Source organism: Mustela nivalis (assembly GCF_964662115.1).
Source record: "Mustela nivalis genome assembly, chromosome: 8".
NCBI classification, from domain to species: domain Eukaryota; kingdom Metazoa; phylum Chordata; class Mammalia; order Carnivora; family Mustelidae; genus Mustela; species Mustela nivalis.
In genome coordinates, this window is record NC_139027.1 from 2,839,264 (window position 1) to 2,863,538 (window position 24,275).

Here is a 24,275-nt window from a genome sequence, read left to right on the forward strand (position 1 = left end):
ATGAGCATTGTTGCCCCAATGGTGATCTAAAAGACAGAGTTCAACATGAACATAAAACATAGCTTCATTATACCTCTAGAAGAACCATAGAGGGAAGGTGCCTTACATACAAATCCAAAATAAGTGGCAAGTAAAGAGGTAGTATGCATTTAAAAAATATATATATTTTATTTATTTATTTGACAGACAGAGATCACAAGCAGGCAGAGAGGCAGGCAGAGAGAGGGAAGCAGGCTCCCCCACGAGCAGAGAGCCCGACGTGGGGCTCGATCCCAGGACCCTGAGACCAAGTCAGAGGCCGAAACTGAGCCAAAGGCAAAGGCTTAACACACTGAGCCACCCAGGTGCCCTAGTACTCTGCATTTTTGACAGAAGTTGGAACCTATGTGCTTCTGTGTGTGTTTCTCCACGAACGACATTGCAAACCATTCATAACACGAACAAACAAGAGTGAAAGTTTATATGGTCTTTACACACGGACAGAAACCTTGGTCGAACTTTTTTTGAAAAGGATGTTTTCAAAAACAGTTAAATATAGCAGTCTAAGCTCTGGGTATAGTTCACTGAAAGAAAAAAAAAAAAAGATCGTGGCTGAGTTTGCGTGTGTGTGCTCACAAAGGATGATGACATTTTAACAACAGCACGTAGGAGCACAGACCTCCGTTTTAGCAGGAGCCGGTTCTTAAAGGCCTCGGAACAAGGCTGTGACCTGCCCTCAAACGGTGGGGACGTGCGGTCCAGGAGGGCAGAGAGGCCTGTGTCCAGGGAGGGGAGGTCGACTTCTGTTCTACCACCAGGGCCTCTGACCTCACCCCCCCCCTTTAGAAAGAACGTAAATTGGGCACAGACTCGGAAGGTCAAGATTTGACCTTCAGCTGAATAGTTTACTGCGTAAGCCTCACCAGGACCATGAACCTCCTACTTCCTACATCTAAAGTAAAAACGGAATCCGTGGCCTCATCAAAGTGCGTGAAGGCTCAAGACCCGTCTCAACAGCAAGCAGGCTCCGAGCGTGTCAGGGTTTTTGGCGAATGCTAACTATGGTGGTTCTCCACATCTTTCTCCCCTTATCTACCCTGGATGAAAAACCAAACATTAATTTCACTGAAACTAATTTCTAACAAGTGCCGATCTAGTGAAATCAACTGCCATAAAGTTGGGAACGATCCGTATTCCTCAAAAAAGCTCATGAACTCACATAACAGTTGGTAGGTGAGCAGGAGGAAGCATTTTTACGGCAACATCGTAGGGTTCCCATCCTGTGAGAGGAAACCATCGTGGAGACACACCACTCTCCACAGCCTTGTTCCCTCATTCAGCCGCGTTGGCACCAATTCCAAAAATAACCAACAGAAAACTGGCCGCCGAGTCAAGCCGGAGAAAAAACCCAGAAATCTCCACGCACACAGCAGCGCTGTCCCACTCTGGCCATGCCCAGCGGTGACTCCGCGCACCTGCCTGAAGAAGACTTAACTGGCAAAATCAGTGGGTGCTGTTACAGAGTCGTAACGGGGAGGGGCTGGATTACCTGATACACCAATCATTTCATATTCTCAATTCCTAGTAGTCTACTGGGGGGCGTGTGTGCGTGTGTGTGTGTGCGTGTGTGTGCGTGTGTGTGTGCGTGTGTGTGCATGTGTGTGCGCGTGTGTGTGCATGTGTGTGTGCGTGTGTGCTCGCCCGTAGAGCACAGTAGCTTGCAATGGTTCTTAGGGTCACGAATTTCTTTCCTCCTTTAGCCGATCAGATTAAATAGTACATTTCTTGGCAGTGGGAGATGTATTTTGTTATTTTGTGCTTCTTCTTATTAATTTAGTTAGTTAGCCAATGGTGATATTTACTTTTAACATAACGGGAGGAGAGAAGCCCAGGGTAAGAGGGCAAGTGAATCACCAAATATCATCCAGCTTGTAGGATCAGGAACAAAACCCAAGCTTCCCCAAGTCGGTCCCCTGTAGCCGACTGCACTACTTGCAGTGCGCATGTCCTAGTGAAGACCGGACGAGCCAAGAGCACAGCAGCTAACAGGCGCAGACGACAGGCTGAGTAAAAAGTGCTTCAATCCGAAAGCTACCTGCCTCCCCAAACCAAAGGGACTGAACCGTTTTGCAGGAGAGCAGGTGTTAACTACGCCCCCTTCTTCTGCTAGAGTCAAGTGAACGGAGACCTGAGCGTGATCTCTGGGCCTTGGTGATGTGGAGACCCGGTGACCCTGTCAGGATCGGTTTGATGGAGCTGTGGAGAAGAAAGCCTGCCTGGTGGCTTCGAAGGACGAGGAGCAAGGAGGGAAGCAGAGCGTGAGACTAAATGTGGGAGGGCTTGTGGTGCAGGCAGAGGGCGGCTTCCAGAGGCCAATGTGAGAGCAAGGAAGACGGTTTGCTGAGGGCAGGTGCTGTCCTACTGACTGCGTTCTGACGGGACGAAGTCGGCACAGGAGGAGTGACAGACCGCGCGGGACAACGGTGGGCAAGAGCCGCCGGGACATACTTGAGTGGACAAGGACGGGCCCAGAAGGAGGGACTGGTCTCGGGCAGGAAGCCGGGCCGTCCGTCCGCTGGGACGCGAGTAGGGCACAGGCTGACGTAGGCGGGGAGATGTGGCGGGCGCAGGGTGCGGGTGCAGCGTCCTCGCAGACGGCTCCTGAGTCGACAGTGGAACGGGCCACCAGAGAAGGAGGAGCGAGGGGGTGTCTGAGGCTTAAGGAGAGACAAGAAGGTGTGGCACCGCTTCCAGCCGTCTTCGGTGGACGCTGGGGTGCAGGACATGAGTCAGCTCAAAAGGGTTTTCTTAATAAAATTAAGACGGGATTTGCTTTGTCCACCTTGCTGAGGTTTGCACCGAAGTTGCTGAGCCGTGGCGGGTAAAGTGACCGGCCCGAGGATAAATCCAGGCAGCAGCACTAGAATGTTCTAGTGGGCACTGTGTTCTTTATGCCCTGCCCTTGCACTGCAGCGTCTGTGTGTGCGCGCGTGCGCACAGGCATGCTTGAATGGGTGTGTCGTGAGTGTGCACACACGTGTGCCAGTTTCACTTCAGAATACCCTTGATGAAGCTGCCTACGTAGTTAATATTATTAGATTTCAACTCTCAGGTCACATCTCTTTGCTCTTCTAGGCTGTACGTGTCAAGCATGCAGAAAGCCCTCTGTTGCCTCCAGTGTGTGATTCTTGCCACACTCACGTCAAGGAACGCACTTGTCAAGCATCTGAACTTGTCAAAGCGGAGCGGAGTCAGCTGTCTTCTTCACGGGACGCCTTTTCACACCGAGGGAAGACTGAGAGACAGCCCGCTCCCTCGGGCCTGGTCTCCGGCAGACCCTTCCGGAGAATGGACAGAGTAAGCCTGTCACTGCAAGGAAAACAACCGGCTGTATTTGTCACCAACGAAAACACTGGGATTTTCAAGTAAAAACCAGAAATAGGGAAAACTTGTATCCATCGTGCTAACATGATAGCTTTGTGATACTTAGAGATATTTCTAATGGGATGGGTGGTGATAGGAACAGATGTGTTTTTTTCACTATTATATAATGAAATGTGTTGACATGTGGAGAACCGGATAACAAGGAATGTCTGGTGTTGCAAACTCACTCCAGAGTGAAAAGTCCCTTCAGAAGATGGGATAGATCAACGCAATGATTTCAGTGGTCTGGGCCCAGAATTCACACTGCCATTAACCTTTAAGAAACAAACACTGTTCAAGTTTCAATGTCCTATCATAAGAGAACATGCACATTTATCGGAAAAGGCTGTTACAATATTCTTCATCTCTGTGTGGACCCGTGTTAACGCAGTCAGTAGTAAGAACAAGCTGGTGCAGAGAAAAAACAGGGATCCAGCTCTCTTCTGTCTGGCCCGACAATAAAGAGATTTGGGAAAACAGTTGACACTCTCCTCACTGATTCTTTAAAAAAATGTGTTATTGGTGCTAACATGTCATGAAATTGTAGTTATTGGTAAGCAAGTAAATACATATTTTATGATTTCTTAGTTTTAATTACTAAAACATTTAAATAAATACAAATGGCATAAGAAAGCATTCTTTGCTGTCCTAAATAATACTTAAGGGCACCACGGGGTTCTGAGATGGAAAGAGTTGCAAACTGAGGGATTATGGAAATGTCCAGGACGGCCTCAGGCAGCCCCTGTCTTCAGGTGTAGGCCGGGTGGAAGCAGAAGGTGCTTCGTTAACAGACCCCATTGTTAGTGTCTGTCATCGTCACGGTGTTGAGTTGCAAGGCACAACATTAACAGCTAAGCTGGGCCTAAAAAGAGTGGTTCGGTTACAGAATGGCTTGGATACTGTAGAGTCAGACTGTCCTGAAGGCAGGACGGATAGGAGAGGAGACAGCCAGAAGCACAAGCAGGCGCCCGGGCCTGGCATGGACCAGGGAGGCATGACTACCCCGCCATAGGCTGCTGCTGCCCATGCCTTGGCCACGCCTCCCCTGGACATCCCTGCATCTCACTTGCTCTGCATTAGAAACCCTAGATCGGAACAGGAGATTCGCTAAGCAGAAGTCATGTTACCGACACGTGCCGACGGTTGAGGGGAAGTAAGAACAATGGTTATTCTGCTTTTTTCCTACTGTAGTAGGAAACGGCCTCTGCTTCCTACAAGGTGAGACTCGTGCAGTAAGGCCTCTCCAACCTAGGGAAGGGATCCAGACTGTGTATGAGAGAATGTCTCCCTCTGTGCCTGCAAATCCCTTTCTCTGCGGTTCACCTCTTCCCCAAATCCTCTACGTCCTGGAACTTTCAAATATCCACCCAAAAAGTCTTCCAGTATCTCTGCTATTTATTCTGATGTAATAAAATTCAAAATCAGCTGCCTGGTTAAATGATGGGGAGAATCCAGAGGAACTAGAAAATGAAGATCAGTAATCGAGAACAACTGACCCCCTAAGTTGGCTTTTAGGATCCCTCCAGGATTCTTTCTGTTCTTGTGGACCCTGCTACCAAGACAGCCTTGTGACCAGTGGCTCGGACATTCGCCCTTGGATCTAATACATACGGAGTAAATCATTGGCTTACTTGAATGCCCAAGTTCCAAAAGAAACAGGATAATCTGTTTATTTGTTTGTTTGTTTACTTGTTTGATTTTTGTAGTAAACTAAGCCCAAGGGAGAGACTAGCCAACGTCATTTTACGAGGCTGGGTTCTGCTGTGGTCTCAGCACTCTTGGAGAGAAAGACATCGATATGGCACCGTGCGGGTTTGAAAGCGGCCGGATTTATAGGAAGCTGCGTCTCCTTCACCTGCTTCCTCTTCTTCTCCCGCTTCGCCTCGTCCCTTCCTCCTCCCGCTTCTTCCTCTTCTTCTTTTTCTTCATGTTAAGGGCAAGACTAAGTCTGAAAGGGTTTTAAAGCCGTATTAATATATGCCATGTGTCCTATGGCTTGAGTTACCTAAATCCTATTCCAAAGAATGACAACATTATTAAGTTAGCATTTAGCATCTGATTTTATAACGTCTTTCACCCACGAGGAGATGTTCTGCACAGCACTGATATAATTTGAAAAGATCTACTCATCTTTAGGGCCATATTTTATCTGATTTTAAATGTTTTTTGCAGATACATTCCTTTTAAGGAAATAATGAAAATGATCCAGAATCATGCTTTCTATTTTTTTTTTTTATACAAAAGAATTTATTTCAATTTTTCCCTTCAGCCACGTCTATTGAGCACCTACTCTGTGCAGGTTGGGTGTTGGGGATTCAGTGATGTACACACAAGCATGGCCCTTGCCCCCTCTGACCACTGCCTGGTTCTTCCAGACCTTGCTCTATATTGACTTCTATTTTAACAGCAAATCTCTCCTGAAGAAATGAGCCTGTCTTGGTCAGTGCGCATCAGTGCGGAGGGACCAGGACTGTTACCAAATTCTGTTTGGGAGATCTGAGGCCTCCAGAGACTCTTGGAGGTTCACACAGTGAATCATTTCCACGTTCCCCAGCATCTTTCCAGATCCTAAATCAAGCACTGTACTCATCAGCCTGTGCTGCTTTCTTTTAAAATCCGATCAGACTAAAAGCTGGATTTTAACATACATAAATGGTGTTTGGAATTATGGGAAATCATGCTGGTGGACGACAAGAATGACCACAACTTAGGATCTCCCGTGGAACAGATGAATCAACGGGAAAACATTAGTTATTTTCTAGATCATGATGATAATAAGAGAGAAGAAGAAGGAGTAAGGGTAAGAGGAGGAAGAGGGGGCGAGGAGGAGAAGGAGGAAGAGGAGAAGGAAGAGGGGGAGGAAGGGCAGGAGGAGGAGGAGATGGGGGGGAGGGAGGGAGAAGGGGAAGAAGGTGATATTCAGATACCGCGATGGGTAGACAGACCCATAAATGCGGAATGGTAAATAGATAGATACCATGGAGCTCAGCAGATAACTAGCTAGTAGGTACTACAGCTAGATACATACATAGATGCACAGATAGGACAGAAAACTGACTGGGCAGCGTCTATGCACTCAAAGCTAGACTATCACTGGCACAACATCCTACAATATCTCTAAAGGAATAGAACAGAAGTCGTGCAATTGCGCAATGACATGAATTTTCACAGATCCAAAGGGTTCGAGCTTTGGAAGAAACACTACAAAATATCTCGGCCTATTTTCTATTGGGAAAATAAAGATTAAAAAAAAAAAGTTCCAAGCCAGAACCAACAATAAATTCCTCTTTTCCTCTTTTCCCTCCATGCAATCTGTTCCTTGTACCTTCTCCCCAGTACACACCATATGGACACACACAAACACAAACACACACACACACTTAGGAGGGAGAAAGTGCATAGCAGGTTAAAAAGGCAAAAAGAAAGGTATCTCAGGCAATTGACTGCGTGTTGGGGTAGTATGTCTGAGTCACAGAAACTGGACAGCAAAGGAATGATAGGAAACCGACTTAAAACTTTCATCATGTTTATTTTTTTATCTTTTTATGTCTTCATTTCAATTGGACACTAAAATAAATAAATAAATAAATGAACTTCCACATGTCCAAATCTAGACTTTCTGAAGTCTCTGTGTGGTTTCTCAATTAACCAAAGTTTAGACTTTCTATCAAATTCTTTTAAACGTGAACCATGGTTAAGACTTTGTAGGGGCGTGGGAAAGGGTGCAGATCTCCGCTGGAAAAACTAGTATTTTAAGGTAAAAAACTAGATCTTCTCCTGATAGTGCCTAGATGTTCATCTTCATTGTTTACAGTATTTACTGAGAGGGATATATATATATGTACACACACATATATGTATACACATATATACCTGTGTATAGTGTGAATATACATACATATGTGTATAGACATTCTTAAACTCGGGACAAATCTTGTGAGTAAGAGACGTGCCACTCATTTATATGCTTTCAAAAGTCATCTCCTTTCTCAACCATTTCACCTCAAAACGTGCTGATCATCTCAGGCCATAGGCCATGTAAATCATTCATTTTTCTTTGCATCATAGAAATCTCTTATCATAAATGAAAATTATGGAGAATCACAGTTTTTTAGGATTCCAAATTTAGAATCTGCAGACTTGAGAGTGGCATTAAATTTGTGCCCTTACGTAGTTGTGGCCAAATGATACCATGAAAAAGACTGAAAAAGCCGGGGTCATGACGCACTGTCCACCAGCAAGTGCTAATCTGACGGACTTCCCCAGAAAAATAGCTAAAAAGAAATGTTCAAGATCGATGCCTTTTTTTTTTTCTTAAGCCAGGTTTTCTCCACGTTCCAGACTTGGGACGACTGGCGGAGCTGGGGGAAGCGTCTGAGGATATTTCGGTGACTCGGACTCTATGACTGTCTTCAGCGCCGTCAACAGTCCCGCGTGGACAGGTCACCACGTTTAAATCAAAATGTTGCGCTTGCAAAGTGCATTGTATCCTGCAGAAAGGCTGCTCTCCGGACACCAGCTCCATCACGACGCGGCAGAAAGACCGGCGGCCGGTGGGGGCCGGTAGGGGCCGGGGGGGCCGGGGGGCCGGTGGGGGCCGGGGCGCGCCCCTGGCTGCGGACCGTCGGGCTCCAGGCCGGCCGCGTTCGGCGGGGGTCGGCGCCCCCTGGTGGCCGCGAGGCGGCCTTGCCCGCTCGGGCGTTCCGGACAACAAAGGGCGGAGGGGGTCCCCCACGTGCGGGCCCTGCACCTCTCCAGCCGGCCGCCATGCGCGCGCTCACCTTGGCGCAGGTGAATCCCAAGACGGAACCGAACAGAAAGGCTCAGCGCTCTGGCCTCATCCGTCCCGCATGAAAATTACAGGCGACGGTGCGTGGGGAGGCAGGTCAGTGGCATTTGTGGCTCACGGGGGGAAAAGCTGCGTCTCCTGGGCCAGGAGGACGCCTGTCCGGTCCCTGACGTTCGGAGCTCTCCCGGCCAGGCCCTCCCAGAGGGCACCGGTCACAGAGCCTCCCCCACCTGCCAAAGGGCAGTGTGGCGGGGCAGCCGGCCGTGGGCTCCGAGGCACCGGGAGGCAGGGACGGCGGAGAGCGCGCGTCCTGGACGTCCAGCGCGGAGAGAGCACCTTGGGCCGCGAGGGTCGGCGGGAGCGTGTGCGAGTGCGGCCGTCGTCGCTGCGTTCCGGCGGGGGAGCGGCTTAGTATTGTTTTAGAAGTCTAGTTTCCCCTTGCAGACCGTGAAATTAAGTAGGAGCTTAGAATTTCCCCCGTCTAGGCTATTTTATAGGTGATAAAACCAAGGCCCAGAGAGGATATAAGATATTGCTGGTGTAGACAGTAAAACAGCATGGAAACTGTACCCTTCAGCCCAGAAGTGACAACATGATTATAGGTTTCCTGTTGGATCTATCCTGATTTTATATCCTTGGGGGGACAAAACAAAACAAAACAAAAATCCACAGAATTTCTTTGTGGATCTACAACCCACATTTTGCACTTCACTTTAGGAAAAAATTCTGATGGGTCCCTGTCCTCTGCAGGAGAGCGAAAAAGTCTGCCTTGACTTTACCATTTGGAGAAGCTTAAACCAACATTTAAATAAGCTCATTGAAATGGTATATTTCTCCCTAAAAGACTGTATCTTGCAAACATGAGATCAGGGCACATCGCTCACCACGAGAACCCTGCGCTTGGAATCCAAGTGTCCCGTGAAATGGAAGGCCCTTTCATCCCCAGTGCTCAGAGCCACCAGCCACTGTGCCAGGGAGGGGTTTCCTGGGGGCGGGGGTTCCCTCCTAGGCAGACCAGGGAGGCTTTGTGACTTGTGCCATTTGAGAACGGATTAAAAGGGAGAGTCCAAAAGCTTCAGGAGGAATGTGCAGGGTTCCTCCTCTCCAAGGAAACAATCGACTGAATTCTAAGAAACCCCGAGGCCAGGATTTGAGAGAGGGCAGGGGCCCCCGTCTGCCGTTTCCCATGGAATGTGTTTCCAAGTCAGCTAGCCTTGCTTCTGCTCTGCTTTGCACAGGTTTCATTTTACGCCCCCCACCCCCATCCCGCCGCCTCCACCCGCTGAAAGCAAAGAAGTTTGTGTGAAGAAAAGGCCTGCACCTCCCTACTGGAGTCTGTGTTCAAAATGAGCACGCTGAGAAAGAAAGCGTGTATCTGAAAATGCGGTGCCATGTTCCCTTTTAAAAGGAATCGCATGCGTGATGGGGCAGACAGGGGGCAGGGCGGAATTCAGGAGGAAACTGAAGAACTGAGAGAAATCTATAATTTTATTACATCCCTTGGAAATACCCCCCGAGGAACTGTTTTTGAAGAAATTAAACACACAGCTTGTGCAGAATGCAGGGTAGGTTTCATGAAGAAAGAGAAGGAAGGTGGGAAGCTGCATAGAAGAAACAGGGGAAGCACTTATTAAAGGTTTTGCGGTGTTTCAGTGGGGCCTTCAGGGCACGACAGCCTCACAGATCTGGCCCTAAGAAAGCCGGGGACGGGCTGCTGGTGCCCGCTGCACCTGAGGCCGGCGGACCCTGCGGGGCAGGCGTGCCTTACGCCGCTGCTCCTTTGGCTGGCACAGAGGTTGCTGCCCTGTTTCGCCTCTACCCATTGTCCCTCCCTGACACTTGGAAGGCTTCTGATACTTGTCCCTCCGCCGCGATGCTTCTGTTTCTCTGGCGAGCTGCAAACCCGTCTGCCAGGAACAGCTTGCATTCTTCGTCTTCAGCCAGGTCTGAGGACGTGCCCCTACCTGCTCACATGCTGTTTGGGGAAGATGCGGTTTTTCGGGCACTTTAAGGAGCAGCCTAAAGAGGGCTCTATCTAGGCAGGGGTGGAAAGCCCTCCCCGACCTGTCAATCAAGGACTAAAGCCTCTGCTGAATTAAAGTCACAGACGTCACAGTAACCGGATCCCAGGCTGCATGGAATCTGGCGCTGCATCTCAAGAGAAAAGAAGCAGCCTGCCCCTTGAGCTGCCCCGTGAGCCGCCCTATGAGCCGCCCTGTGAGTCCGGTGAAGAGGTTTTAGGGAGATCGTCTTGCTTGCCAGTCTGGTCTCCCAGTGCCCGGACGTCCGAGTCCATTTCCCGTCACTCTTCAGCAAAGACTTGAGATTCAGGACGAGCTAACAATGTGCTAGCAGACCTCTCTTCTCTCTGCCTGTTTGTCCTCACAATCGTTTCCTCTCTGTTGGCCTGTGTCTCCCACTCGGAGCCACCTGGAGACGTGACAGAGGAGGGACAGGCTGCCGAGTGTGAGGGGCTCGGGAGGCTCCGGCTGTTCCACGCGTGAGACTCGCACAGCACACGGCCTGAAACGACGGGAATCGTGAGAATCAAAGCCCTGGTTCTGGAAAGCGCTTCTGCGCTCAGCGCGGGGCACAGATGTTCTGCGGAAGCTCCGTGCTCTCAGGCTCCTGACACGGGGACCCCCAGAAGGGTGTGGGGCCGGAGGCAGGGCCTGATGGGAGTGCAGGGGAGACGGGGAGGGGAGCGAGCGGGGGAGGGGGGGCCGGTGTGGGGCAGAGGGGGCCGGTGGGCACCCACAGGGCAAGCCCCGCTGAGAGGGAACCAGGACGTGCACCGCGCCTGGGCCAAGGAAGCGGCATCGCGGGGTGTCCGCGTGGACCCAGCATCTGTAACCACTGCCCCCACCGTGGGGACAAGGGCAGAGGGGAGGGTATCCGTGTGCGCAACCGCGGGGGCTGGGGCCGTGCAAAATTTCTGTCCCTTCCTCCTCATTCAGCTCTGAACCTGAAAGCCCCTCTAAGACATAAAATCTTTAAAAAAAAAAAAAGAAAGAAAAGAAAAAACAGGGAGGAAGAGCTATGAAGGGGAAAAGGGAGAAGGTGGAGAAGAAGCAGAAGAAAATCCACAGGGAATGGACATTGAAGTTACGACGACGCAGGTCGTTCAGTTCCAGAACAAACCACTGAGTAGACGTCGGCGGTCCTCCCACGAGCGGCCGGCTGTCCCTGATGAAGACGTGGAGCCCCGACCGCTTAAACTTGGGTGCGGGATGCCGTCTCCCCATGAGACCCTGAGAGACCTGAGGCCTCCGCGCCCGGCTCCCTGGGTGACGTCCCTCTGAAGCCGCATCCCCTCCAGTGCGCCCCACAGCCCTTCACACGGAGTCCTGGGCTTGGCCCGTCACTGGTCATGACCGACGGGTGAGTGGACGTTTGCGCATCCCTGGGGCAAGGAGTCGGCGGACTCGCTCGGGCTAATGTGGCCTCAAGAGTTTCAGCACAGACACCACTTAGCTTGTTTTCACGGCATTCTTCCTTCTTTCGGGAGTAGAGATGATTTTGTGAAATCAGAGATACTGTTATACTAGAACATGCACCAATAACATAATACGATAGTGCATACCATCCCGTATTGTTATAATACAAATATACTATGTGATGACAAGATAGGCAGAGAGGCAGAGCAGAAGGTCCTTTCCTGGAACAGGTGGATCTGGTCAGATCACCAACCCCATGGGCCCCTGACGAGGGTGTACCCTTAACCCCGCAGCCTTGGGTCGCCCAGGGCGCAGCGACGGTTCAGAGCTGGGATGGGGAAAAGCCAGCAAGCATGGCTGCGGGGTGACAGTGTGCCTTCTTGTGGCTGTTGGCAGTGTTATGACCGACGTCACACGGGGCCGAGCTCATTCAGAGGAATTCTAAGACTCTGGGGTGTCCTGGGTCTGCCCGTGCAGGAACCTGAGGAATACTAATATGCGGAAACAAATCTGGAAACTTCCCTGTTCCCTTTCTGTGCACAGGACTCTGCTGGAACTCATCCTGGTGTGTCAGACACGCCCTGCCGGTCCGCGCGGGCTGTGCCGTTCGCCACCAGGAGCCGGAGGGAACGCTCCTGAGCAGGACTTCCCTGCTGGCCCAGAGTAAAGCTACTTTGAGAATATGCAGGCCACAGTGGGTTCCTCCCCGTCCCTGCCGCCCGCAGGGGTGCTCCTGTGGCCCGGGGGCAGGAGGCTCCCTCTGCTGCGTGTGGTCAGGGAACAACTTGACTCCTGGGTGGTAAGAGAAGGTGTCTGCTGGGACGTCCACCCAGGGCAGAAAGCTCTTCCACCACATCCCCGAATCCAAGTTTTCGTGACTTTCAAACCTTAAGGATGCCAAATTCTTGGCTTCACGAGGAAGCTCACTTGACTTTTATAAAATTCTAAATACCAGAAAAATCTTCCTAGTATTAAACTCCAAGTTGCCTCTCCAGGGGTGTGACTTGTGCCGGAGGCTATGTGATCTACGGTTTCTAAATTATTCCTGTTCCGATGTTTAGAAGTGACCAAGCTGTGCTGTTGGCTGTGATTCCAGTTCACGCAACATTCTATGTCTCTCGAGAGTTTACACGTGTCATGGAGACACAAGGACCTGTCTTCACTGGCCGGCCCAGAACCAGATGGGGTCTCCAAGCCTCCTGCTGGACACCACTCTTGTTTTGACCCACGAAATAGGGTGTGAGGATCACCACATGGTGACTCCTACTGTAGAGAGTAGCTACAGAGCTTCACACTCACCCCCCACACACACACACACATACTGTTTCATCATCACAACATTAGGAATCCACCATTGCCATCTCTACAAAAGAACCACAAAGCCGGAGCATATTGTCTCCTGAAGAGTAGTTCAAGGGTGCGTATTATTAGGATGACAAGGGGCTCCTTTTTTATAAAAGTGTCCCTTTTTTCACCTAGCCCTGTACCTTCTTATCCATTTACATTCTAGAATCGAGGGACATCTGTGAACTCAAAACATTCCTATGGACAAAAATTCCCCAGAAGAGAGTGTACACATAAAGATAGCATTGATTAGGACAAGGTACTGATTACTGGGAACAAGTGTAATGACAAAAGTGCTGGTTTTGCCAATCATCTACTTTGTGAACCTTAAGTCCCACTTATTTCTCAGGGTGTCAGTTTCCTCTAAACAAAATTCGAAAATTGAACCCATGAACTTGGCATTTTTCCTTCAAGTTTACATACGCCATGCTTGGACAACATTTCAGTGGGTAAGATGAGTCACAGAAGAAGAAAAAACAGCCTCTTTAAGTGCTCAGCAAACGTGTTGGTGAGGGAACGAAGAAGAACCTAATACCTTGTGCGTTTCCTCTAGTTGCAGGCAATAAGGCAATCCAACCCCCCTATGAAGAATTCTGCACCCCTAGCATGCCCTTCCTCTGCTTCTCATTACCCATTGCTTCATCACACTTGGAAGTTCCTTTTTGTCTTGGTCATAGTTTTATAAATACCCTCTCTGATAGCAACGTGTCATCCTACTCAGATTGGACTGAGCTGTGAAGAGAGTCTATTTAGAATGGGATCATGGATATAAATTACTATTTTCTTACTTGACTCCAACACTTCCATTGCATCCAAAAAAAAAAAAAAAAAAAAAAGTTTCAAGTCCGGGGGCAGAGTTGAAACAAGTAGTTTACTCCTTAATGATGGTGACTACATCCACAGCCCCTCCTCCCTGAAGACCTTAGGATCATCACACCCAGCACAGGGGCTGAAGACCTGTTTACCAAGTTGCACTCAATGTCAGGCATTTCAATTAATACTGATTTATTAAGAAGTTGATCATATGGGGCCATCTGGGTGGCTCCGTTGGTTAAGCATCTGCTTTCGGCTTAGGTCATGATCCCAGAGTCCTGGGATCCAGTCCTGTACAGGACTCCCTGCTGGGTGGGGAGTCTGCTTCTCACTCCCCCCTGCCTCCCCTGCTGCTCCCCTGCTGTGCTCTCTCTGTCAAATAAATACATAAAATCTTTTAAAATAGAAAAGAAAAAAGAAGTTAATCATACTAAGAAAAGCAATCGATATACAGATTGTAACAATGTTTCCTTAACTAAAAGTTAGCAACTCCTTGAGGATCACACGTGAAAGCGTTCACACAGAGAACACTTGAACCTAGAGCTCTCTGCCATGTAGGATCATTATAACCAGAAGATTACTTGTAACGTCTATTAGATTCTCATATGCTGAGGATTAAGGATGCGTCTTCAGGTTTTTATGAACTCTAGGAGAAGGGGGAAGCGTCAGGGAAAGGGTTTGGGTCCAGAATCGGCAGATTTTGTATCTTATTGCCATTTCTGTACCTGATTAATACGAATGTAACGAGGAGCAACTTTGTACGTTCAACATTAACAAGACATGAGACTACTTTAAACACAGCAATGGGCATAGTTAATAAAAGTTAAAATAATGTTTTTTCTGCATAAAATTGTGAAAGAGTTATTTAGGTAAAATTAAAATGCAAAGCAAAAAAAGAAAATCACACTAAATCTCAGCTTTCACGCAGTAGAGTCTTAGGGGAATGACAAACGCTGGAAAGGAAAGACATTAAAATTCCAACATCAAAAACAAAAACTCTTGTCTCAGATAGAGGGCACTTTGAGAAGGCTGTTTGTGTGCTTGTGATTGTGAAGAGGAGAAAAGAGGTTCTGGAAACACCGGATCTCCCTCCTCTCAAAAAAAGAAAAAAAAAAAAAAAAAGATCGCAGCATGAGGGTCCTGAGTGGGACACACTTTACAAGCCTTCAAATGAGTATTTTTGAAAAACTTCACTTCACACCTTCTCCCAGGGCTGACAAGCTGCCTCCCTGCCCAGCCAGCGACAGGTCTGGGCTCCCTCCTTCCCTCCTTGAGCCTCCCAGGGGCAGAGCAGGCCGCTGGGCTCCCAGCACACCTAGCTGGGGACCCTGGAACCCGGCTTTGTGCTGACAAACCTCCTTCTGGGTGGGCCCGGTGCCGGCCAAATCCTGACGTGGATTCCCTAGTGGCGGGACTGGAGTTCATTCAGAAAGTTAGTTTCAGAAACTTTACCTAATATTTCCAAGCGCTGACTCAAAAGACCACGCTATCATTTTGTAGTAGCCCGAGGTATAGGAAGACGTGCTCTCCTTAGACAGGAAACAGAATTCATTAAATTCGTGTGACTTACTTTTGGAAAGGACAGCACTGTAGGGGGGCCGGGCCTGACAGGGAGGGTCCAGGAGGCTTCTTTTAGTTGAATCAAAAATAAAGCAGTAAATGATCAAATAAATACTACCAAGATCCCTTGTCATCAACTATTTTAAGGAAATAGTACTTACATAGTTTCATAAAAATCACGTCAGGGATGTTAAAGATAAGGAAAGTTATATATTGTTCCCCCAAATGTGGGAAAACATGCGTGGGCTTCAAACTTCCAAATCTTGTTGTACCAAGAAGAATTATTATATTGCAGCAGAAGGATAAGTGTGGGTAAAAGAAAAAGGTTGGACAATTTCTCTTTAGCAATTTAAAATATATCTATGTTATTATGTTTATATTCAATATATATATTATATATTATATATAAAATATATCTATGTTATTATGTTTATATTTTACATATATTATATATATCTATGTTATTATGTTTATATTTAATATATATGTTAATATTATATATAAAATATATCTGTTATTATGTTTATATTTTATATATATTATATATAATATATCTGTTATTATGTTTATATTTAATATATATTATATGTTATATATAAAATATATCTATGTTATTATGTTTATATTTAATATATATGTTATATATAATATATCTATGTTATTATGTTTATATTTAATATATGTATAACATATATATTTTTTTCCTTGGAATCATTGCAAGATTCCTAACTTTTTACAGCAATACTCTTCTTTCAGTTATCTATTCCAAAAACAGTTTCAACAAATATTCGGCTCAGCCTATTAAATATTAAGATAATAAATCATTTTGTCTTAAGCTCTGCTAAGATTAATTGCAAGAGCCACACATCTTAAAGCAGTAGAAATTACAAGTAAATGTCCTCAGAGTTCACTAACTTCCGAGTATAATGGAGAGTGACACGGCAATGCTCATGACCGTCTAGAAATCCTTTCCGGAAAGAATCCAACTTCCGAAATGACACAGGAAACTTGTGTCATAGGCGTGCTTTTAAGGAATTCGAGGGACATCCTTGGAGATGATCACATGACGTTCCAACAGGTGGTCCGGTGTTTCCTAGCCCGGAGCTGAGTTCTGCCTCTGCTCAAGATTCGAGAAGGCCTGCGCCAAAAAGACGCGGGACCAAGGGACGTCCCCCACGTCGGACTCCTCCAAATGTAAGGGACAGAAATGCACACAGAGAAACACCCGCTGAGTCGGAGGGCACAGAGTAGTTGTGTTTCTTTGTTTGTTGGTTTAACAATACATAAACGTTTGAAAACCTGCCTCCTTCTTCCTTGCTCCCCCGGGAGGCCCCGCAGAACAGGCCTCAGCAGTATTCCCGAAGGCCACCTGACACACGAGGAAGCTGAGGCACAGCCCATGCTCTGCCTGAGGTCGCAGCATAAATCCCACTAAACGTAAGCCGCACTGCCGGCCACAGCTCCGTATCCTTTCCACACCACCCGCTGCCTTCAAGAAATCAAAGTAAAACCGCCTGACATCTGAAGGCAAGGTGGCCCTTTCCTCGGCACGGGGCCCTTGCCTGAGCTCTACGAGAACACTCTCGCCCTCCCCTATGGCCTCCGGGCTGTCCCAGCCCCACGACGGGTCACCTCCCGGTGAGGCACCCTGCAGAAAGAGACGCCCTTGGACAGCTTCCAGCCCAGCGAGGAGAGGAACATGCTGTTCCTCTTTTGCCACGTTGTCTCTCCCTTCGGGCTTCCCCAGAACATTGGTGGGGCTCCCACTCGGCTACCTCTGTCCTCAGTCCTTTCCGGTCTGTGCTGGTGCACGTGCGTGTGCAGGTGTGTGTGGATGGCAGCTCGCGTGCACACGTGGGTTTCTGACCTCCTGCAACGCACCCACCAGGCCTTTCCTTCCCTTCATGGAAGGACTTTTTCAAACTCTGACTCCAACAGGAAGGCCGGGCTGCCGGGACAACACTTTCTAATTTTACTCCAACTTTGTTTTACCACCAGACCCTGTGAGCCATTTCAACTTCCAAGAGAAACAGTGGCCCTCATGGCCCATTATGAAAGGTGGGAGCAATCAAAATGTGGAGGATAAAACCTGAGTACCAGGTTAAGACACCAATGTCTCAAGTTTAGATGTGCATGTGTGTGTGTGTGTGTGTAATGTTTATATAGGATCTATAAATAGTGCATAATAAAATGTATACGAAATATAATGCATTATATTATATTGTCATAGTATTAAAATATTATATATAATATGTAAATATATTATTTTAATACAGATAATACATAAATGCATATAATGTATCATGTGAATATATAATACATATCATATATAGTTATGTATAATATGTAATTATAGTTATATAATATGCTGTATGTGTTACATGTATGGACCTTCTATATGCATATGTGTATGTAAATACACAAACATATATACACACATTGTTTGAAACTTATTTGAGATCTTCTGCCTTTTACCTTGTTACTCTGGCAACACCTTGACAACTGTAAATTATAAATACAGTAACATTCTACATAATATAAGAGGTCAGTTGCACAGGGGAAGGGTCCCATCTCTGTGGTGTCTACAGCTCACTGAGTAATCAACAGATGCTGCTTTGTCATTCTTGGCCATTTTTCATGTGGTGAATTGAAAGTGGCCGAACTATGAGAAATTGCCTTGTTTAAGAAAAAAAAAAAAATGTATCAGGTACACTGGAGAAGAAATCAGCCTGCTTAAGGGGATGTACACAATTGAGGAACATCTGGCCCCCTGCCCTGGATCTGTGTGTGGTACCTTCTTACTCATCAGGGTTAGCTGATTTCATGATCTGTTCCGTTATTCCTTCAGCACATACTTAGTGAACACCTACTAGATCTCATCAATTTTGCCACTTGCTGGAAATCCCAGGCTGACATTCAGCACCTGCCTCCAGCGGCTCATGGTCCGGAAGCAAGGCAGGAAAACAGAGCATCATAACACAAGGACAAAGTGCTAAAATAGCTCCACCAGTGAACTCTTATAAGACATACATTGAAAATCAGTCATCTTGGTTATTAAATATATTTAAGTATAAATGTACGTAAGAATCAGATTCTTCAGTTAATCTGTGTTTCGCATGTGGCTTGCTAAGAGTCTCTTCCCATGCCCCCAGTTACTAATGTACACCCACTGCAGTTACTGAACTAGGACTATGCTGAACAGCATGGTTTCAACCCAAACTTCTGAGAGCTGATTAAAGTCCACTCAGCAGGTCAGTTGCTAAGTGGTGAGAAGCAGAGATATAGTCCAATCTCTCATGGAATCTAGAGTGGGAAGACGTAACACATTGTTAGTAATTATAAGGAGTATTCTAAATATCATGGCAAAATCCTGGACAAGTAGAGAGAAAAAAAGGTCTACTTGGGAGACACTTACAACTGTCCCCACTTTTCTTATTGATGTTTTCCCTTTTCATAGAATGAACCCCTTGTTTCCACTGGCAGGTGGCTGCCCAGCTACTGACTACAGTTCTAAGTCTCCTTGAAGACAGGTATAGTCAGATGGTGGTGTTTTGGTCCATGGGTGGAGATGAGAAAGGCATGCCTACAGTTTTTAGATCATCACCTTAAAGATGGCTTCCCTGAACTGTCACCCCTTTTCCTGCAGAAGCAGGAACACAGAAGCTGTGCCAAGCTCTCTCTGCTCCCAGGATGTTGCCCTATAGCTCTGAACTTAAGCTACTGTATTTTTGGATTTCTTTGCTACAGTATCTTAGCCAGTATCCTGACTAACACGAGGGATGCTTCTGTAACAATCAGGAAACTGACATAGGTGGCGTTGATTCACAAGCTGGAAGGTGGGCCGTCCGGGAATCAGGAGGTGCCTTGTGACGCTGTGGCAAAAAATGTATCAAATATCCAAATACTCAGTTTATACAATATCAAATAAATTGTCAAAATTTCATCTGAAGTAACTTGAAAGACTGAGAAGTTTGCTCTTGGAGAACTCAGAACTTTGCTAGGTATTCGCTGTTCCTGTTTTGGGTAATGTAATAAAGGAGGGAGATGTGTTCAGGTTGAAATCAGGCAATGTTCAAGCAGAGATAAAGGAAATAGAGCTCTCTTCACTGAGATTTCTTTGTCCATAGCCAGCAGCCTAAACTGATGGAGATACAGAATCGGGGGACAGTGCAAAAACCACGCCTCCACGATTGTCTAACACCAATTATGTGTCAGATTCTGCTCGAAGCTGTGTAGATATACACTTAACCTTACAATTACTCTTCTTTTCCATTTCCTCCACCTTGATGATCAGAATAGTGATGTTTTATTACAGAAACATTATTAAGTTTAATAACATGCAAAACCCTGCATTGTCCTTGGAACAGGTAGAATCTTAAAAAAAAAAAAAAAAAAAAAAAAAAAAGCTAATTTCCTTTGTCCCCTGGATTGGACTCCAGCCTGTGCCTTGCTTTTGTCATTTCCAACGTACATGGGTCCCAACCCTGATACCAGATGTCATAACTGAGTTCCTACTTCTGCTTCTAGAAATTTAATGGGAACCTCAGACATCTGTGTGTTGACTGTATGGCGTGTATGTGCCCTTCTCTGTGACATCCTCAAGTCCTTGTCCTTGTTCTCTGTCCTTGGGGTGGACAAATATTCTACTACTGTTTTAACCTCCAGCTCTTGTGATCCTTCCCATGTGGCCACATTCTCTGTATTACGTGTGTGGCTGTGCTGGGAGCAACTTTGATCATTTATAAAAAGAAGCACCTATTCTTCTCTTTGGGATCTGCCTGATTTCGGTATTCTGGACTTCTCTGGCCGGACTGACCCCATTTCTGCAGAGTACCTTTCTGAGACATGGGCCCCAGTTCATTATAAGTTTTGGGTTGTTTTTTTTTTTCCCCCCCCCTGCACGGAGGATATTGGGTCAAGTCCATCTGGTAACTTTGCATATTCAAGGTTCTGTGTTATTTGGATGAAAAATGAAAAAGAATAAATTCATTCCCTGCCTAAAAACATCTGGTCCCTCTTAATAAAAACCTACCACTTGGCTGTCTGGAAACAAGTCTATTTGTATCCAACATATATCCCAAGAGTTCTTTTAATTTTTTTTTTCCCTCTCCAGCTGCAAAGCCACATGAGAAGTAAACATGCTCTTTCATGTAATTCTCCATTAAAAACGATCTGAAATTATTTCCCAGCTTGTCTGAATAGATTCTGAATGTTCAAGGGACATTTCACAGACTTGTACCAAAATCCTATAGTACATGAAATTTGTGACTGGTCTCAAAAGACTGCCTTTGACAAGTGTCAAGGAGAGCACGAGTTGTACAGACCGAGACCGTGAATTGTCATTACACTTTTCCCGTTTACCGCCTGGTTCCCTCAGTATCCAGGTTGGATCTTCTTAGGTAAAAGGCTCTTACCATGCCTTGCATGTGACATTTCCAGCATTTGGTGATGGATACAAGTTAACACAGAGGACTTTCAATGTTACTTTTTAATACTTTTTAGTAATTGCTACAGTTTTCAAAGCACTTTTGGATACCTCCTCTCATCTGGCACACTGGACAAACTCCTGCAGAAGGCATAATGTTCTGGAGAAGACAACAGTGCAGAGACAAAGATGGTGTGCTTGGGACTTCCAGCTGAGGTGGGGCAGGGGCTCACCTCCTGACCAGCTGTTCTGCTCTAGCCACGTAGACGGGTGAGATACTAGCAGAGTAATAGCAAGGCAAGCTTACTCTAAAACATGGTGTTGCATTTTTGTGAGTCAGATTTAACATTCCAAAAAGCAAATGGGGCTGGAACTTGAATCGACGAGGTTTGGAAAAGGAGCAGCCCCCAAAGTGTAAAAGGAAACAGAGCATTTCCTAGCGGGGCTGCACCTCCATGCCGGATACAGTTTTTCCTTATCTTAAAAGAGGCCTGAAAACCAAAACAGTTGTCAACTTCGCTTTCCCCAAAGACTTTTGTTAAAGATTTATTTATTTATTTATTTATTTATTTATTTATTTATTTTCGGGGAAGAGGGTGCGAGAGAGAGTGCGAGAGCTCGGAGACCAGGAGAGGGAGAGCATCTCAAGCAGACCCGCTTCGTGCGGCCGAATGCTGGGCTGGTTCTCAGGACCCGGAGATCAGGGGCTGAAATCAGGAGTCGATCACTTACCCAGCTGAGTCACCCAGACGAGGCAGGGCACCCATGGGTTTTTAAAACTGTGCCTAGAGAAGGAGAGGACACAGGACAACCTTTCAGCAAAGAGCTGAGCCAGGATTCCCACAGGCTCATTCAAACAGGATCAGTGACCTCCCCACACAGCACTCTGAGACCAAGCCCCCAAACGACAATCCCAAGGTACGATTCTGCAGCGGCTGGGGCAGAGGGCGGGCGGAAGTGACGCAAGACCCAGAGACAGGAAAGGACGGTCTCCAAGGGACAGAGACAGAGAGAAGAATTAATGTATACTCTAAATGGTTACAAACCAAATGATCCAAACAAACTTAACAATGATTTAATATTGAGAAACCCAAAGGAAGCTATCAAAAGGGGACTTCTCTCTAGATGGAGTTAATTCTGCAGAAGGCTATGACCCGAAGGTAAATGTGGGCAGGATATGCAAAGGATAGAAACTCAACTTTTGAGAGAAAGACAAGGATACTCTTAACAGAGCGTTTAAATTACTACCAATGACCATAGAGAAGCGCCAAGTACAAATCTGAAAAAGGGAACTGCAGACATGGTTTTTGTTGTTGTTGTTGTTAGTTCGTTTTGCTTTGTTTTGTTTTAGTGTAGTAGATGGAGTATCAGTTTTTTGCTGCTGCATAACAAATTACTGCAAACTTTGATGCTTCAAATAAGATCTCTGTTATGTGTCAGAGCGGAGTGGGCTCTGCTGTCACCTGCCACAAGGAGGAATCCATGGGCCTGGGAAAAACTCTATTTCTGATTCATTGAGGAGGTCAGCAGAGTCCAGGTCCTTGTCACCAGAAGTCTGAAGGCCCACTGGTCTGAGGTCAACGTGTTGGTCAATAGGAGCATCTCTGGTCTGAGGTCAACGTGTTGGTCAACAGGAGCATCTCTGGTCTGAGGTCAACGTGTTGGTCAACAGGAGCATCTCTGGTCTGAGGTCAACGTGTTGGTCAACAGGAGCATCTCTGGTCTGAGGTCAACGTGTTGGTCAACAGGAGCATCTCTGGTCTGAGGTCAACGTGTTGGTCAACAGGAGCATCTCTGGTCTGAGGTCAACGTGTTGGTCAACAGGAGCATCTCTGGTCTGAGGTCAACGTGTTGGTCAACAGGAGCATCTCTGTCCTGATCTCGGCCGCCAGCATCCCTCCCGCATGGCAGCCTCCCTCTCGTCAGCCGGTGACGATGCACCAACTTCCTCTGTGTGCTGAGTCTCTAGACCTCTGCTAATAACCATGGGAGCGCTCTGCTTTTAAGGGGTAGATGTGATTAGATCATGCCATTCAGACCATCTCCCCTCAGCCATATAACTTGTAGTTTACCGTCTAGGTGAGCTATGTCGTGACATTCACAGGCTCTACTGACTTGAACTCCCTGTGGAGAGGATTTCACGCATGTGGGCCACTCTTAGATGTCTGCCTACCACACATGGGGCATCTCCAAGGCTGGGGGGCTGAAGAGCATTCGTGCAATGGAAGATCTGACTAACTCAATTGAGAAAGCCACACAGAGAAACACGCAGTTTATGATTCCTTTAATAAACACCATAATGGGAAAAGGAAGAAGAGGTTTCTTCCCACCTATTTCTCCAAAGACTTAAGAATGTCTGTAACATTCCTTCAATAAGAATCCCAGAAGAGAATAAAGGGGGTGGCAGAGAGAGAATAACAAGTAATTTTGGATCTGTTAAAGGATTCAAGAAAGATAAAATTTTTTATTTAGAATGTGCTCCCAGGGTGCCTGGGTGGCTCAGTCCGTTAAACCTCTGCTTTCGGCTCAGGCTGTGATCTTGGAGTCCTGGGATCGAGCCCCACATCGGGCTCTCTGCTCAGCAGGGAGTCTGCTTCCTCCTCTCTCTCTGCCTGCCTCTCTGCCTACTTGTGATCTCTGTCTGTCAAATAAATAAATAAAATCTTAAAAAAAAAAAAGAATGTGCTCCCAGATGCAATAAATAAAATAAATTACCTTCAAAGAGCTACAATTAGACTAACAACATACTTCTCACTCGGAGTAATGGATGCCAGTAGGTATGAACCAGAGCAGCGTCCTCATCAGCAGAAGACGCGTCAGCCCGGAACTGTGTACACGGGCATGCCAGCGGAAGGGCATCTGGAAGTGGCTCATGGAGCGGAAGCCAAGCAACCTAGAAAGGAACACAAATAACAGAGGGCAGGGGGACGGTCATCAAAGAGTCACTGCTGAGTGGCCACGGAGCTGTTTAAACATAGAACCAAACTGTGTGTGTCAACATCACAGACACTTTGACTTTATCAACTTCGAGCATTTAAAAGTAATATAACTAATAGCAATCACAAGGCAGGGAGTTACACATAAAATAAGATGTTTTTTAACTATTTCAGCTTTCCATTAATGTCCAAAATTCAAGCAGGGATTTAAAAAAAAAAAAGTAAGTGCAAAATCAAGATATTTTCAAGCATGTACTCATGACCAGAGTTTGCCTCTGTACTGCCCACTACCCCACCCCGAGTCCAGCCCTCATCAAAGAAGCTAGCACAGAGTCTAAGTTGGCGTGCAGAGGTCCACTGAGTAGGAAGGATGGGTTTCAAGAACAACAGTGAGCAACAAATTGAATATGCTTGTGTTCACTCGTTGTTCACAGAAACCAATTTCTTACAATAAAAGACCAAAAATAAATGTCTAAGCAACAATAACGTGGAAGGAATATTCAAAAAGTAGTTAGAGTGAGGTCCAGAGGAAGGTGGGAATACCAAATAACCGTAAAATCAGAGGCAAA

The 24,275-nt window shown here is 46.6% G+C and overlaps 2 long non-coding RNA genes across 2 annotated transcripts; one reads left to right on the forward strand and one right to left on the reverse strand.

The window, feature by feature from the left end:
- Positions 1–5,046: 5,046 nt before the first annotated feature.
- LOC309871081 lies at positions 5,047–9,152 on the reverse strand. The gene is made up of 2 exons (XR_014315018.1): positions 9,076–9,152; positions 5,047–5,350 (listed from the first exon to the last, which is right to left on the reverse strand). It is a non-coding gene; the product is annotated as an uncharacterized lncRNA (long non-coding RNA).
- Positions 8,091–19,298, forward strand: LOC309871080. Its single transcript, XR_014315017.1, has 2 exons — positions 8,091–8,287; positions 18,992–19,298. It is a non-coding gene; the product is annotated as an uncharacterized lncRNA (long non-coding RNA).
- Positions 19,299–24,275: the final 4,977 nt, after the last annotated feature.